Source organism: Macaca mulatta, chromosome 20, assembly GCF_049350105.2.
Source record: "Macaca mulatta isolate MMU2019108-1 chromosome 20, T2T-MMU8v2.0, whole genome shotgun sequence".
In the NCBI taxonomy this organism is placed as follows: Eukaryota; Metazoa; Chordata; class Mammalia; order Primates; family Cercopithecidae; genus Macaca; species Macaca mulatta.
The window spans coordinates 24229693-24247181 of NC_133425.1; the positions used below are offsets into that span (position 1 = coordinate 24229693).

The 17489-nt window shown below is 45.0% G+C and overlaps 1 protein-coding gene and 2 long non-coding RNA genes across 3 annotated transcripts in view; 1 reads left to right on the forward strand and 2 right to left on the reverse strand.

The window, feature by feature from the left end:
• TNRC6A (trinucleotide repeat containing adaptor 6A) overlaps positions 1 to 17489 on the forward strand; it is a 214654-nt gene that overhangs the window by 59214 nt on the left and 137951 nt on the right. The window lies entirely within an intron of this gene.
• LOC144338147 (uncharacterized) overlaps positions 1 to 17489 on the reverse strand; it is a 71062-nt gene that overhangs the window by 19201 nt on the left and 34372 nt on the right. The gene's annotated exons all lie outside the window — the stretch shown is intronic.
• Positions 11642 to 16697, reverse strand: LOC144338145 (uncharacterized). Its single transcript, XR_013411991.1, has 2 exons — positions 15689 to 16697; positions 11642 to 15139 (listed from the first exon to the last, which is right to left on the reverse strand). It is a non-coding gene; the product is annotated as an uncharacterized LOC144338145 (long non-coding RNA).

Here is a 17489-nt window from a genome sequence, read left to right on the forward strand (position 1 = left end):
ACATGATTCAGAGTACCCTAAACAGTGAATTATCAGTTTGCCAGGATGGCATTAATAATCTGGAACTAATTGGAAAGAGACTTTGCAAGTTACAGAATCTGGATTTTAGGTGAAAGTGGGCCATCCTTTCCTCTCCATTGCAACAGAGTTCCACATAAAAGCAGGCAAATTCAATGTATTGTAACAGAAGCTGAGGCTCCGTAAAGTAATCCTTTGAAATATTATTTATTCTCTTACAACACTGCCCCCACCACACACACACACACACATCTTTGTCTAAGTCTGAACAACGATGTGAAGAAAAACTTTTCTTAAAAGGATCACAAGAAAGATTATGGAAAGATTGCCAAAGTAACTATCTCTGTCAAGCCACACAAATTCTCCACCCACCAGGCAGTGGTGGCTTACACCTATAATCCCAGCACTTCGGGAGGCTGAGGCAGGAGGATCACTTGAGCCCAGGAGTTCAAGACTAGCTTGGGCAACATATTGAGGCCCCTGTTTCTACAAAAAAAAATTTTTTTTAATTAACCAAGTATGGTGGCATGCGCCTGTAGTCCCAGCTACTCAGGAGGCTGAGGTGGGAGGATTGCTTGAGTCCAGGAGTTCAAGGTTGCAGTCAGCCATGATGACACCACTACACTACAGCCTGGGTGACAGAGCAAGACCCTGTCTCAAAAAATCAAAAACATTCTCCAACCAACACCAAGTTTATGTAATTTTATAATCCCAACATGGGGAAAATAATCAAAGAAACACACAAGCCATGTTGTGGACAGAGAGAACACATTGGAATGAACTGCAAGAGAAGTACAGAAAGATATTTTGCATGAGAAATGCTGTGATTCTTACGTAGTGCATGCCTGAATTTCCTAAGATTTCAGGCTGCCGAAGGATACAGATGCATTTTCACTTTAAAAGAGGGTATCCAGGCCAGGCACGGTGGCTCACATCTATAATCCCAGCACTTTGGGAGGCCGAGGCGGGTGGATCACCTGAGGTCAGAAGTTCAAGACCAGCCTGACTAACATGGTGAAACCTCATCTCTACTATAAATAGAAAAAATTAGCCAGGCATGGTGGTGCGCACCTGTAATCCTAGCTACTCGGGAGGCTGAGACAGGAGAATTGCTTGAACCCAGGAGGTGGAGGTTGCAGTGAGCCAAGATCACGCCACTGCACTCCAGCCTAGGTGACAGAGCGAGACTCTCTCTCTCTCTCTCTATATATATATATATACACACACACACACATATATATTATTATATATAAAATATATATTATTATATACAATATATAATAATATAATATATAATATATATATGGAGACTATTCAGTATCTAAATGGGGACTCATTTTGATATGCGAGTACCCACATAGGGTCTAGGAATTCATATCACTTATCTTTTGCATTCCTGGAGACCTTTGCTGCTGTGTCTACCGGAGGTTACACAACTTCATCACCACAGAGTCCAGGATGTCCCACCCTTGGTTTTTCTTCCTACTCTTTTCCCATTTGTCCCAAGCAATCCTGTTTATCTTGCCTAATGGAACTGTTCCCCACCAATGCATTAGGGCTAAATGGAAAAGGAAGGGCTGGCAGCCTCCCAGAGATTGAAATAACCTCAAGAATGGACATTTAATTCTGATAATGCCTCAGAATTCATATATGTGCCAATAAGATAAAAAGAATCGAAAATGATTTACACCCACTTATCGCCATGTTCTCACCTCTCAATCACTCCTCAACCTTCTTCCCTGCCTACTCCCTGCTTCTAAAATTGTTCTCATCAAGGTCACTGAAGGCCTCCTTTTTGTACCAATGGAGACTTCTTGATTTCTTTCATTTTGTATTTTATTGTATTTATTTATTTATTTATTTATTTATTTAAGATGGAGTCTCCTGCTCTGTTGCCCAGGTTGGAGTACAGTGGCATGCTCTTGGCTCACTGCAACCTCCACTGCCCACATTCAAGCAATTCTTCTGCCTCAGCCTCCCAAGTAGCTGAGATTACAGGCATGCACCGCCACGCCCAGCTAATTTTATTTTTAAGACAAGTTCTCACTCTTTCACCCAGGCTGGAGTGCAATGGCATGATCACATGGCAGCCTCAACCTCCCAGGCTTAAGTGATCTTCCCACCTCAGCCTCCCAAGTAGCTGGGACTCAGGCACACGCCACCACGCCTGGCTAATGTTTTATTTTTTGTAGAGACGAGGTCTTGCCATATTGCTCAGGCTGGTTTTAAACTCCTGGGCTCAAGCAATCCATCCCAGTCAGCTTCCCAAAGTACTGGGATTATAGGCATGAGCTACCACACCTGGCCAAGACTTCTTCATTCCTTGACTGCATTTGATCACTCTCCTTCCTTCCAATTCTCTTCTCTGCAGAGTCCATGACGTCCCACTCCTATCTCTCTGACTGTTCTTTCACCTTTTATGTTTACTGTTTCCTTTTACTTTCTGTTTTCTTTTCCCCATGCCTTAGAAGTTCCTATCCCTCAAGGTTCCTCTAGCCTTCTTTTCTCTCTGCTTTCACTGGTATGGCTTTAAATATCGCTGCGTGCCACTAACTTTTTATTGTCTGTCGCCAATTCAGGCATCACTTCTGGGCTGATGTTCAGTTACCTCCTGAAAGTCATCTGGTTGTCCTGCAGACTCCTTAAATTCAACATGTCCAACTCTGGCCGTCTCATCCTTCCTTACACCTATTCCCTGTCCAGTTTTCTTTTTCTTTTCTTTTTTTTTCTGAGACAGAGTCTCGCTCTGTTGCCCAGGCTGGAGTGCAGTGGTGCAATGCCGGCTCACTGCAACCTCCACCTCCCGGGTTCAAGCGATTCTCCTGCCTCAGCCTCCTGAGTAGCTGGGATTACAGGCACCCGCCACCACGCCAAGCTAATTTTTGTATTTTTAGTAGAGACGGGGTTTTGCTAGTTTGGCCAGGCTGGTCTCAAACTCCTGACCTCAAGTGATCCATCCACTTTGGCCTCCCAAAGTCTGGGGTTACAGGTGTAAGCCACAGCGCCCGGCCCCCTGTTCAGTTTTCTTTTGCTCATAGAAAGGCATCGGAATCTACCAGTTGCCCAAACTTGAAACATGGGAGTTCATCCCAAGCTCCTCCCATCCACTCACTCACTGCCTGCAATCAGTTGCAGACCATGTGAGTCTCCCTGTGAAATAGCTCGTGAATTACATGGCAACTGTCTTGTTTCTTATGCTTATGATCTCTCTAGTGGCCTTGTCTTGTCTCTGCTCTGTAGTAAACTCCATGAGGGTTTGAGCTTTGTCCGTCTTGTTCCTCCTTTTATCCTCAGTACCTAAAATAGTGCCTGGCGCAAAGTAGGTAGTCAGTACATATCTGTTGGATGAATGAATAATCGTTTATCACCTCCTCCCTTGAACTGTTTGTGTTTTCTCTGTTCCCTCCTTTCATATCCATTGCCCGTGTGGTTGCTGGATGATCTTTGCTTTGGTAGGTGTCCTGCAATACGGCACCAGGGATTCTTCCCTTCTGATATTCATACCCTTGTACAGTCCCCTCCCAGTGACGTAAGTGTGGGCTGGATGAGTGAAACATTTCTAATAAATAGAATGTGGGGCTGGGCACAGTGGCTCATGCCTGTAATCCTAGCACTTTGGGAGGCTGAGGTGGGCGGATTGCCTGAACTCAGGAGTTCGAGACCAGCCTGGGCAACATGGCAAAACCTCATCTCTCCTAAAAATACAAAAGATTAGCCAGGCGTGGTGGTGCATGTCTGTAATCCCACATACTCTGGAGGCTGAGGCACGAGAATCCTTAAGCCCTGGAGGCAGAGGTTGCAGTGAGTTGAGATAGTGCCACTATACTCCAGCCTAGGCAATAGAGTGAGACCCTGTCTCAAAAAAAAAAAAAAAGACTATAGCAAAAGTGATGGAATGCCGCTTCCAGTATTAGATGATAAAAGGCTTCTGTCATGCATGCCTTTGCTTCCTTGTCCCTCTCTGAGAGAAGACAGCTATTATGCTATGAGCTATCCCATGGAAAAGCCCACCTGGCAAGGATCTGAAGAGAAATCTCCAGCCAACAGGCATCAGGGAGGCCTGCTGATGACCAGTGCGTGAGCTTAGAAGCAGATTCTCCCAGCCAGGCATGGTGGCGCATGACTGTAGCCCCAGCTACTTGAGAGGCTGAGCTGGGAGGATCACTTGAGCCTGGAGGTCAAGGATACAGTGAGCCAAGATTACACCACTGCACTTCAGCCTGGGTGACAGAGTGAGACCCTGCCTCAAAAAAGATTCTCTCAACTTGAGCCATCACATGAGACCGCAGTCCTGGCCAACACCTTGATTGCAACCTTGTGAGAAACTGTGAGATAATATTTGCTGTTTTAAAGTGCTGAGTTCTGGGGAAAATTGTTATGCAGATATAGATAACTAATACATGACCCAAGGCTCCATTTCAAACTGCGAACTCTAAACCCTCTAATGACCTGAATTAACTGTGTTAATATACACACTAGTGGTTCAGAGAGACTAAGTCAATCTAAAAGTACCAATATGAAAAGACCTTTACGACATTGAATTTTTTTTTTTTTCTTTTGAGACAGAGAAAAAAAATTTTTTTGTTTTCTTTTTTTTTTCTTTTGAGACAGGGTATCTCTCTGTTGCCCAGACTGGAATGACACAAACTTGGCTCAATGCAGCCTCCACGTCCAGGGGTCAAGCAATCTTCCCACCTGAGCCTACTAAATAGCTGTGGCTACAGGCACACACCACCACACCTGACTAATTTTGTTTTTCTGTTTTTTTTTTCAAAGACAGAGTCTCGCTCTATCGCCCAGGCTGGAATGCAGTGGCATGATCTCAGCTCACTGCAACCTCTACCTCCTGAGTTCTAGCAATTCTCCAGCCTCAGACCTCCCAAGTAGCTGCGACTACAGGTGCCAGCCACCACACCTGGCTAATTTTTTGTATTTTAGTAGAGACGAGGTTTTACCACGTTGCCCAGGCTGGTCTCGAACTCCTGAGCTCAGGCAATCCACCGGCCTCAGCCTACCAAAGTGCTAGGATTACAGGCGTGAGCCACCGCACCCAGCAGTTTTATTTTTTTAGAGACAAGGTCTCACTATGTTGCTCAGGCTGGTCTTAAACTCCTGGACTCAAGCAATCCTCCCGCTTTGGCCTCCCAAAATGCTGAGATTACAGGTGTGAGCCACTGCACCTGGCCCACTGGATCTTTAAACAAGATTCAAAACAAAATTCACTGCAGGATATCATCCATGTAAAATAAAATACAACTTAAAACATTACGTGTCTTCTGTAGCTACACATAAATGTATGTAAGTGCATTTAAATAAGTCTGGAGGTAAACATATCACCTGATAGCTAGTGATTTCCTGGGGGTGCTTAAGAAGGAATTAGCTTTTGTCCACAATTTTTAAAAATTTTACATGAAGAATATATTTGACCAGGTGCAGGTGCAGTGGTTCTTGCCTGTTACCCCAGCACTTTGGGAGGCTGAAGGCAGGAGGATCACTTGAAGGCCAGGAATTCGAGACCAGCCTGGGCAACATAGCAAGACCCCGTCTTTATGTAGAAAAAAAAAAAAGTACCTGGGCATGGTAGTATGTGCCTGTAGTCCTAGCTACTCTGGAGGCTGAGGAGGGAAGATTGCTTGAGTCCAGGAGGTCCAGGCTACAGTGAGCCATGATCATGCCACTGTACTCTAGCCTGGGTGACAGAGTCAGACACTGTCTCTAAAAAAAAAAAAAAAAAAGAGGAGGCCAGGCGCGGTGGCTCATACCTGTAATCCCAACAATTTGGGAGGTTGAAGAGGCAGATCACGAGGTCAGGAGTTCAAGATCAGCCTGGCCAACATAGTGAAACCCTGTCTCTACTGAAATACAAAAATTAGCCTGGCATGGTGGCACGCACCTGTAGTCCCAGCTACTCAGGAGGCTGAGGCAGGAGAATCACTTGAATCCAGAGGCAGAGGTTGTGGTGAGCCAAGATCATGCCACTGCACTCCAGCCTGGGTAACAGAGTGAGACTCCATCTAAAAAAAATAAAAACATATAAAAAAAGGAAATATTATTTATTAGGAAGGCTTTTTTTTTTTTTTTGACAGGATCTCGCTCCGTCACCCAGGCTGGAGTGCAGAGGCACAATTTGAGCTCACTGCAACCTCTGCCTTCCATGCTCAAGCAATCCTCCTTAGCCTCCCGAGTAGCTGAGACTACAGGCGTGCACCACTCAGCTAATTTTTTTAAAAAGTTTGTTTTTTGGAGAGACTAGGTCTCATTATATTTCCCAGGCTGGTCTCAAACTTCTGGGCTCAAACAATGCTCCTGCCTCAGCCTCCCAAAGTGCTTAGACAGTAAAGCTTTTTGTAATAAAACCGAAATAACTCAGAACTGTATCAAACAGAAAGTGAAAGTACATGTTAGCCCCATCTCTCCAACTGATAATTATTAACAATTTGTTTTATATTCTTCCATATCTTTTTTCTAAATCTAATAGATAAAAAGGATCCTATTTTATTTACTATTTTTTAACCTGGTGTTTTTTGTTTGTTTGTTTGTTTGAGACAGAGTTGCTTTGTTGCCCAGGCTGGAGTGCAGTGTGCGATCTCGGCTCACTACAGCCTACACCTCCTGGATTCAAGTGATTCTCCTGCCTCAGCCTCCCGGGTAGCTGGGATTACAGGCATGTGCCACCATGCCCAGCTAATTTTTGTATTTTTAGTAGAGACAGGGTTTCCCCATGTTGGCTACGCTAGTCTCAAACTCCTGACCTCAGGTGATCTGCCTGCCTCAGCCTCCCAGAATGCTAGGATTACCAGACGTGAATCACTGCACCTGGCCTGTTTTTTTCTATTAGTAATATATCATGAACATATTTTCATAATCATTCATAGTGAGCTACTATTTTTTTCTGCATAGTTGCATGTCATTCCATTGTATACATGTGTTGTAATTAGTTCAACTGCTAAAATATAAGATCCATGAAAATAGGACATTTTCAGATTTATTTGCTGCTCTATCCTTAGGGGCTAGAACAGTGCTTGACACTTAGTAGGCACTGAACAAATGGGAATTAATTAATTAGTCAACTACTGATAGACAACTGGTTTGATTGTACCCCGGTACATTACTATTTTCACACTACCGTAATTATTTCCTTGAGATAAATTCCTAAAGATGAAACTGCTGAGTCAAAAGGGATGCATATTTTAAAATGTTGCAACATGTTGCCAAACTCCTCTGCATTTAGCTTGTACTATATGATATTCCTACCCATCTGTCGATGAAAGCACCTCTGTTCCCCACTGCCTCGCCAGTATGAGTGTCATTCCTCTCTGATGTAAGTTGTGATAGGAGAGTCAACTGTCTGTAAATGTTGTATAGGGGAATTGGAGAGTGGCTATTTTGTGAAACTGGGCAGAATGCATAGAGTCTACCAGATCCGCTTGAGAAATTACTGTAAACAAAGAGTGCATCAATCAGGGGAAGGAAAGAGAAGACACGTTCAAATTAGGTCATTGAAGGAGGACTTGTTTGATTTTTATTTTATTTTATTTTATTTTATTTTTTTAAGGCAGGGTCTCGCGCTGTCACCCAGGCTGGAGTGCAGTGGAGTGATCTCAGCTCACCGCAGCCTCAGCCTCCCAGGATCAAGTGATACTCTCACCTCAGCCTCCCAAGTAGCTGGGACTACGGGCGTGCACTACCATGCCCAGCTTTTTGTTTTTGTTTGTTTGTTTGTTTTTGGTTTTTGTGTGGGTTTTTTTTTCTTTTGTAGAGATGCAGTTTTGCCAGGTGGCCCAGGCTGGTCTCAAACTCCTGGACTGAAGGGATCTGCCTGCCTCAGCCTCTGTAAGTACTGGGATGACAGGCATGAACCACCACACCCAGCTGAAGGAGGACTGAATAGAGGAACTCCACAAAGGGAGGACAGAAAACCACAAGGATCCACAGGACTAATTAGGCTGGCTTCTGTTACCACCCCTATGCCTGAGAGGCCAAGGGGAAGAATGGCCACTGTAACCTGGAGACTGAGAAGCCTACAGACCGAGGGCCACCAAGGTGGGAAATGTGACTTTAAGGCAGCCAGCACCCAGAATCACCGCAGATTCTCTGGCAGAGAAGCAGCCAGAGAATAAATGCCCCAAGCCCAGTCTCCTCCCTCCCTCAATCATCTTCTGGGGCTCCCTATGGGTCAAAACCAATGGGAAGCCGGAAGACAAGGGGGCCCTTTGAACAGTGTATACACTCAGCCTCCCAACACACAAGGCATACACCAAAGTGTTCAATAAATACGTCATTGAATTTAACCCTCGCGATAATCTTTCAAGATAGTTGTTTACGTTCTGATGGAAAACTGAGGCTCAGAGAGATTCATTAACTTGCCCAAGGTCACAAGCCAGTTTTGGAGGCCCCAATGCCCTGGGCTCATATGTGCTATGAAGCTTGTAACTGAGAGCAAGGAGACCCTATGATGAGCACAAACTCTTATCAGATACTGGAAGCCCCCAGCACAGCTCTGGTGGCAGGAAAAGGCTCTCCTGCAGTTTTTTTGGGTTTTGGTGTTTTTTTTATTGTTGTTACTATTGTTGTTTTTGAGACAAGTTCTCACTCTATCACTCACTGGAGTGCAGTGGCACAATCATAGTTTACTTCAGCCTCAACCTCCTGGGCTCAAGCAATCCTCCTACCTCAGCCTCCCAAGTAGGTGGGATTACAGGCACACACCACCATGCCCAGCAATTTTTAAAATTATTTTGTAGAGACGGAGTCTTGCTATGTTTCCCAGGTTGGTTTTGAATGCCTGTGCTCAAGCGATTCGCCCACCTTGGCCTCCCAAAGTGCTTGGATTGCAGGCATGAGCCACCGTGCCCAGCCCCTATCCTGTGGTTTTCATGACATGTGAGATGGTAGCTCAGGCAAGGCTCAGCAGACAAGCCACAGCCGTGTTCATCTCCAACATAAACCACCCTCTTCCCCATGGCATAGCACCATGCTAACAGCCCAGATTCTGGAGGCAAACTGCCCTAGTTCAAGTCCTGTCTCTGCCGCCGACTAGCTGTGCAACGTTGGGCAAGTTCCTTAGCTCGTCTCTCTGTCCTCAGTTTCCGCATCTGTAAAGTAAGGACAACCATAGGCCTCAGGACTTAATGAGTTAAAATAAGGAGAGTGCCCTGTACCTAGTGAGCCCTACTAGGTATAAAGGTATTATAGGCATCAACACTCACTCACAAGGAACTGTTGCTTCCCAGTCTCTCTTCCCCTTCAAAGGTGCTGATGTATGAGCTCTCCCTAATTAGACTGTGCACCCTAAAGCCAGGAGTGTCTTGTCCAAGCCTCAGTGAGCTTCTGTACAGAGTAGCAGTAAATAGTTTAGTCTTTGTGAATCATACATCTTGGTCACCGCTATTCAACTCTGCCATTGTGGTGCAAAAGCACCCACCTACAATCCTTAATGAATGGGTGTGGCTGTATGTCAATAAAACTTTATTTATATGGCTGGGCACAATGGCTTATGCCTGTAATCCCAGCACTTTGGGAGACAGAAGTGGGAGGATTGCTGCGTGTCAGTAAAACTTTATTTATATGACTGGGCACAATGGCTTATGCCTGTAATCCCAGCACTTTGGGAGACTGAGATGGGAGGATTGCTTGAGCCCAGGAGTTCAAGACCAGCCTGGGCAACATAATGAGACCTCATCTCTACAAAAATAAATAAATAAACAATATTAGCTAGGTGTGGTGGTGGCGCGTGTGGTCCCAGCTACTTGGGGGGCTGAGGTGGGAGGATCACTTGACCCCCAGGAGGTCGACGCTGCAGTGAGCTGAGATTGAGCCACCGCATTTCAGCTTGGGCAACAGAGCAAGACCCTGTCTTAAAACGAAAACATAAAACAATTTTATTTATAGATGCTGAAATTTGAATTTTACCTAATTTTTACATGTCACAAAATAGTATTTTTCTTTTGATTCTTTTTCAGTGATTTAAAATGTAGGGCTGGGCACAGTAGCTCACACCTGTAATCCCAGTGCTTTGGGAAACCAAGGTAGAAGGATCACTTGAGGCCAAGAGTGCAAGACCAGACTGGGCAATATAGTGAGACCCCCCAACTCCACAAAAAATTTAAAAATTGGCTGGGTGAAGTGCCAGATGTCTTTAGTCCCGCTTACTCAGAAGGCTGAGGTGGGAGGATAACCGGAGCCCAGGAGTTCAAGGTTACAGTGAACTGTGATCACATCACTACACTCCAGCCTGGACAACAGAGTGAGATTGTGTCTCTAATAAAAATAAAAACTAAAACCATTTTTAGTTCGAGGCCCATACAAAAGCAGCCAGTGTCAGGCAGGACGGACCCTCTAACAATGCATATGAAACTTCACTTTCTTCTGAACTCACTCTGAGTCAGGCCTGGGAAGACCTTTTAGAGATAAAAGCTACCCTGGCCCCTACGGAATCCAGCTTCTGACACTTGTCTCCATGCTCCTGGGAACTTCAGCCCCTCGGGCCTTCTTGCACTTCTTCCAACAGGCCAAATCCTTCAAACTCAGGGCTTCCAGAGAGTCCTCTCTCTCTCTCTGAACCGGAAGCACCTGCCCATCCACAGGCTGTGTGATCCTGGAATTGTGTTTGTCTTCTTTTCCATGATGCTTCCGGGGCCCAACATAGTGCTTAGCATAGGGCAAGTGCTCAAAAAATGTACAGGAAATTTAACCTCACAACAATCTTTCAAGGTAGTGGCATATACACCAGTGGGGAAACTGAGGCTCAGAAAGACTAACTTACCCAAGGCCATATTGTATTCTTTTTTGGCAGAAAGGGAGAGACAAGGCCTTGCTCTGTTGCCCAGGTTGGAGTGCAGTGGCACCATCTTGGCTCACTGCAACCTCCGCCTCCCGGGCTCAAGTGATCCTACTGCCTCAGCCTCCCAAGTAGCCACACACATGCGTAAGTTCTGGTTGGACTTAACGCCCACAAAGCCAGGTCCAGGAGGTCCTAGTTTTCACTAGAAATGTCAGTGGGCTCTCCTCCAAGGCCTCTCGATATCCTCAGCACCACAATGCCCGGCGAATTTTGTTTATTTTTTGGTAGAAATGAAGTCTCACTTTGTTGCCCAAGCTGGTCTCAAACTCCTGGACTCAAGCGATCTGCCCGCCTTGGCCTCCCAAAGTGCTGGGATTATGGGCGTGAACCACTGTGCCCAGCATATTGTATTCTTCAGCACAATGATCTGTTGCCCAAGTACTCTGAAAATGTCTTAAATTCTGGTGCCAACTATCTGGTGCCCGTGGGCGAGTCACTCCATCTCTCTGTGCCTCAGTTTGCTCATCAGTAAAATGCGTATGATAGTAATAACTAGGTGTTCTCTGTTGAGTTGTTATGAGGATTAAATGAGTTCTAGATCCAAAATGTGTAGAAATGTACCTGACCCAACAACAGTTGTCTATTCAGTTCCCAGCTCTGAAGGAGACAGAGGTCTTAGGTCTGGGCACAAAATGGATTCATCCTTCAGCCCTGGGTTGACACGACCCCTAGAACTCTTTGTGGGCTAGCATTGCCATTCAGCCCTTAGTGCTGAGGATGTCGAGGGGCCTTGGAGGAGAGCTCACTGACATTTCTAGTGAAAACCAGGACCTCTTGGACCTGGCTTCGTGGGGGTTAAGTCCAACCAGAACGTGTTTATTTTCCCCTGTGTCTGGAAGGGCCTCTCTGGTCTCCATGGCAACGTGATTTCCTGTCCTGGTTTTCTCTTGGATGAGATACCTGCTGAATGCAGAGGCGTCTGGGCAAAAGCTTGGGGTGGAGACGGGCTCTGGGGCAGTTCACTTTAACTGCTTCCCCCACGCGAGCTGAGAGGCCGGCCTGGCCGGGGCCCGTGTCACCAGAGCCTTTGTTCACCAAGTCCAGACATCCAATTTAGGATGACATCATGGAATCCAGCCTGGAATCCTTGTTACGCCCCATTTTCTTTCTTCCTTCCTTTCCAAGGGTTTTGTTTCTTCTTGAGGCTGCAGAAACAGAGGCTCACGCACATCCCTAATTTGCTAAGAATATTTCTAAACCCTTCTCATCACAGGCCATCCCCTGTGTCTGGGTGCTTCATAAATAATTATTTACTCATTCTTTCTTTCATTTGTCAGTCATTTGATTCATTCAACAAACATTTGCATAGTAGATTAAGCGCCAAAATGATGCTGGAGCTGAAGAAGCAGAAAACAGATCTGTCTTTTCTCTCAAAGAGCCTCTACTTGGTAAATGGAGACAGGCGTGTAAATAACTAAGCACTACACAATAGGATCGGTGCCGTGACAGAGGTCTCTGCAGGGGTGGTATGACGTCACCATGGGAAGCCTGATCTCTGCTTCCTGCCTGCATTTGGATTCCCCTCCTAAACCCCATGGCCTTAGGTAAATCTTACCCTGAGCCTCAGTATTCTCATCTGTAAAATGGGGGTAACGATGGCACCTACTTGGATGGTGGGGAGTCTGCATTTGGAGTGGGACAGACATTCAGATTTCAGCTCTACCACTTACTAACTCGTGTCCTTGGGCAAGTTACTTATCCTCTCTGTTAAATGGGGACTGTCCTAGTGCCCACTTCACAGAGCTTTTTGAGGTTTAAATAAGTGAATGCATGCACTTAGAACAATGCTTTTAGACTTGCCTGTCTTAACTACCGCTACCTCAAGGAACCCTGTGAGCCCATAGGAGGGAGATACTAGGTCTCCCTGGGGAATTAGAGGATGGGCCCTACCAGAGGAGGCAGCATCTAGATAATTAGCTACTTACATAGCATCCGTTCAATGTCTACATCTCCCCTACTTGAGTGATGATAGAGATCTTGTCTGCCTCCTTTCTCCATCTTATCTCCACCTCCTAGTAAAGCCCAAGCAGGTGGAACTCAATGGATGTGTGGATGATGAATGACTAAAGGATGAATTCTGGCCTCTTTATCATGGCCCTTAAGGTCTTTCACAATTTGGGTAAGATCCTCTTAGTCTAATTTCTGGAAATTCTTCTTGGCCCTACTGCCTTGGGCTCTAATTGTAACAAACCTTAATAAGCCATGCATGGCCAGGTAAGTGGCTCATGCCTGTAATCCCAACACTTTGAGAGGCCAAAGCAGGAGGATCTCTTGAGTCCAGAAGTTCAACATCAGCCTGAGCAACATAGTGAGACCTCCCCTCCCATCTCTACAAAAATATTTTAAAAATTAGCCGGGTGTAGTGATGTGCACTTGTAGTCCCAGCTAGTCTAGAGCCTGAGGCAGGAAGATCACTTGAGCCCTGGGGAATCCAGGCTGCAATGAGCTATGGTCATGTTACTACACTCCAGTCTGGGTGATAGAGCGAGAGAAAGAGAAGGAGAAGGAGAGGAAAAGGAAGAAGAGAAAAAGAGGAAGAAGAAGAAGAAGGAGAAGAAAAAGGAGAAGGAGAAGGAGAAAGAGAAGCCTATTTCAACTTTCTTGGACACCCTTCTTTTCTTAGCTAGTAGGTGAAACCCTACTCATTCTTGTATCCGTATACTCACATTGTATCAAAATAGCAATTGTGATCATTGAAGGGATGCTGTGCAGGCTTCTACAAGCTACACTGTGAATGAGATGGTGTCCTCTCACCAGGACCCTTTCCACCTCCTCTCCACCCTTCTGGAGCCACTTGAGGCATTGACCCTCACCTCCAGGGAAGCAGGAAAAGTGTGGAGCCTGATAGATAAAACCAATTCTATTTCATCCTCCGTGTCAGCGATTGATTCAGAAATCCAGGCTTAAGTCAATGGCATTTGCCTGGAGATAAAGATTGATTTTAAGACTGGGCAATGACCCAACTAGGTCCAGTGAGGTCCAGAGGGAAGTCGGACAAGGGGCTCCTGATCCTTAAGAGGAAACCTCAAGATGCACACATCTCTCCCCTTCTGGACTTCGCTAAGTGTAGAAGTGAGGCCAGCACTGTGGCTGCTTTCTCTCTACCAGCCTAGGAATGCAACCTATATAGGAATGAACCAAGGGAAATGCACCCAGAGCCACTGGGTCAAATGAGACTTGAACTCTACTCAGAATCAGGACTTTGTGGATACAGTGAATTTCCACATTGGTTAAGCCAGTTAGAAGTATGTTTTGGTTAAAAAAAAAAATTGTCACGGCCAGGCACAGTGGCTCATGCCTGTAACCCAGCATTTTGGGAGGCCAACGCTGGAGGATCCGTTGATCCCAGGAGTTCGGGACTGTCATGGTCTGTAATCATGTAACTGCACTCTAGCCTGTGCAACAGAGCCAAGACCCTATCTCTAAAAGACAAAATCAACAAACAACAAAGAAACACAAACAAACAAAAAGCCGGGAACATCCTAACTATGCTAATTGATATAAACGTAACGAACTATCGTAACTGATATAAACGTGGGAATCTAACCTGGACAGAGGGTTGGCATCCAACCACTTGGAGATAACTAACCATCAAGCCGCAACACAGACACAAACAAACAAGCAACATAGGTTCTTCCAGAGAAGAGTGACACGATCAGAGCCAGCGCTTTAGGAAGAGCCCTCTGGTGGCAGCCAGGAAGGTGGACAGGATTTGAGACCGGAGGCTTGGCCATGCAGCAAGAGGATGTCTGATATGGACGTGGATCAAGGACAGATTGAAGAAGACATTTAGGAGTAGAGGCTGAAATCCACACATTGATGAGAGTTCTTCCTCAGACTCCAAATGTTCTTAGTCCATGAAACCACATGACAGGCCTGGAGAAAATTTAGGAATATTCATTCATTCGTTCATTCATTCATTTATTCATTCATTTATCCATTCAGCACATTTTCACCGAGCTCCTATGTGCCGGCACTGGGCTAGCCGCTAGGGACACAGCAATGAACAAGACAGATATAAATTGCTGCCCTTATAGAGTGCACATTTTAGTGAAGGAACAGACAATAAACAAAATGAGTAAGTACACATATAAAGTCAGTTATATGGTGATACATGCTATGAGAAAAAAAGTTTTTTGAGACAGGGCCTCACTCTGTTGCCTAGGCTAAAATGAAGCGGTGCAATCATAGCTCGCTGAAGGCTCGAACCCCTGGGCTCAAGCGATCCTCCTTCCCCAACCTCCCAGTTAGCTAAGACTATAGGCGCCTACCACCATGCTTGGCTAATTTTTAAAAATTTTGTAGAGACTGGGTCTCATTATGTTGCCTAGGCTGGTCTCAAACTCCTAGGCTCAAAGTAAAAAAAATTTTCTTTTTTGAGATAGGGTGTCATTCTGTCACCCAGGCTGGAGCACATGGCTCACTGAAGTCTCAAACTCCTGGGCTCAATCAATCTTCTTGTCTCAGCCTCTTGAGTAGCTGAAACTACAGGCACATGCCACCACGCCCAGCTAATTATTGTATTATTTGTAGAGATGGGATCTCTCTACGAGCCTAGGAATGTAACCTATATAGGAATGAACCAAGGGAAATGCACCCAGAGCCACTGGGCCAAATCAGACTTGAACTCTACTCAGAATCAGGACTTTATGGATACAGTGAATTTCCACATTGATTAAGCCAGTTAGAGGTATGTTTTGGTTTAAAAAAAAAATTGCCTCTAAAAATTGCATCTAATGGGATGCCCAGGCTGGTCTCAAACTCCTGGCCTTAAGTGATCCTCCCACCTCAGTCTCCCACAATGCTGAGATTACAGGCATAAGCCACCGTGCCTGGCCAAGAAAAAGAAAAATTTTAATGGAAAATGAATAGGAAATAACAAGGAAGGGAAATTATTTAGCCAGAAGTTCCCAATATATGGTCTTCAAAAGTAGAGTTGTTGTTTTCTTTTTTAATAAAAAGCTTCAAGGGATGGTATCTTTCTGTATTCTATGACAAATCAGATGCACAAACATGGGTGCCTACTACATGAAAACAAAAAGCATTGTTCCAATCTGTTCACAAGTATTATTTGACTTCATCTCCATTTCATAGATAAAGGAAACAGAAGTCAGTGATGTAAAGAAAGTCACCCAAGATGACACACTCCAGCCTGGGTGATAGAGCGAGACTCCATCTCAAACTAAACTAAACTAAACTAAAATAAAATAAAATAATTTTCTAGCAAGTTAACTTACAATTTAAAATAAAGAATGAGTGAATAGGAGAGGAGCAAGGCAACACCAAGTCACGGTGTCCACAAAGTACACTTGGCTTTGCTTTTCGACCTTTGGGTCTCTAACATGGGGTTTCCGTGCTACAGGGTTTCTTTTGTACAAGAAAGAGACAGGGAGTCATTTCTCTGAAATCTGGTTGAGTCGTGGCTCTAAGTAGCAAAGATCTTCACCCTTCTTGGTCTATTTCAGGCCTCCAACCAACCTTAGGGAACCTCTGGAGATTGTAATTTTAAAATACAAAAGGGAGGCCGGGAGTGGTGGCTTGCGCCTGTAATCCCAACACTTTCGGAGGCTGAGGCGGGTGGATCACTTGAGGCCAGGAGTTCGAAACCAGCCTGGTCAGCATGGTGAAACCCACCTCTACTAAAACTACAAAAATTAGCTGGGTATGGTGGCAGGCACCTGTAGTCCCAGCTACTTGGGAGGCTGAGGCAAGAGAATCACTTGAACCCGGGAGATGGAGATTGCAGTGAGCTAAGATCGCACCGCTGCACTCCAGCCTGGGTGACAGTACGAGCCTCCATCTCAAAAAAATAAAATTAAATAAAATTAAATTAAATTAAATAGAAAAGGGGAGATAAGTAAAATAAAATAGAAAAGAGGCGGCAGTGAGCTGTGACTGTGCCACTGCATTCCCGCCTGGGCGACAGAGCAAGACCCTGTCTTAATTATGTGTGTGTGTGTGTGTGTGTGTGTGTATATATATATATATATATATATGGTTTCATGCTATACATGTAACTCTGAAATTTACACTCTTTGTCTAAGAGGCAGTCAATTCTAGACATCTAACACCTCACCAGGAGCTGTTCTTAGTGAAAACTACAGGAGGAAAAACAGGTACACTAATATTTATCACAGTTCCTGTAGGCACTAGACACTGCACTAAACTACTTATCACAAATCTCAGAGGTCTCAGATTTGAGCCAAAGTCATATTTACATTCGGGTAAACTGGTAATGTATTCCTGACTGTAGTATACTTAAAATAATAATTTAATAAGTAGAATGATCCTATGAAAAATAATAATAAATACACTCATACTATTAAGATGATGTAGTGAGATATTGACTCATTTTATTTCCAGTGGATTTCCCTCCCTTGCTCTAAGAAGGAAACCAAACTTTGTGTTCTCTCACCAGAAGAGGGTTGCAGTGGCTCACACCTGCAATTCCAGTACTTTGGGAGGCCGAGGTGGGAAGATCGCTTGAGTCCAGGAGTTCAAGACCAGCCTAAGCAAAGTGAGATCCAATCTCTACAAAAAATAAAAAATTAGGCCAGGCGCAGTAGCTCATGCCTGTAATCCCAGCACTTTGGGAGGCCGAGGCAGGCAGATCACTTGAGGTCAGGAG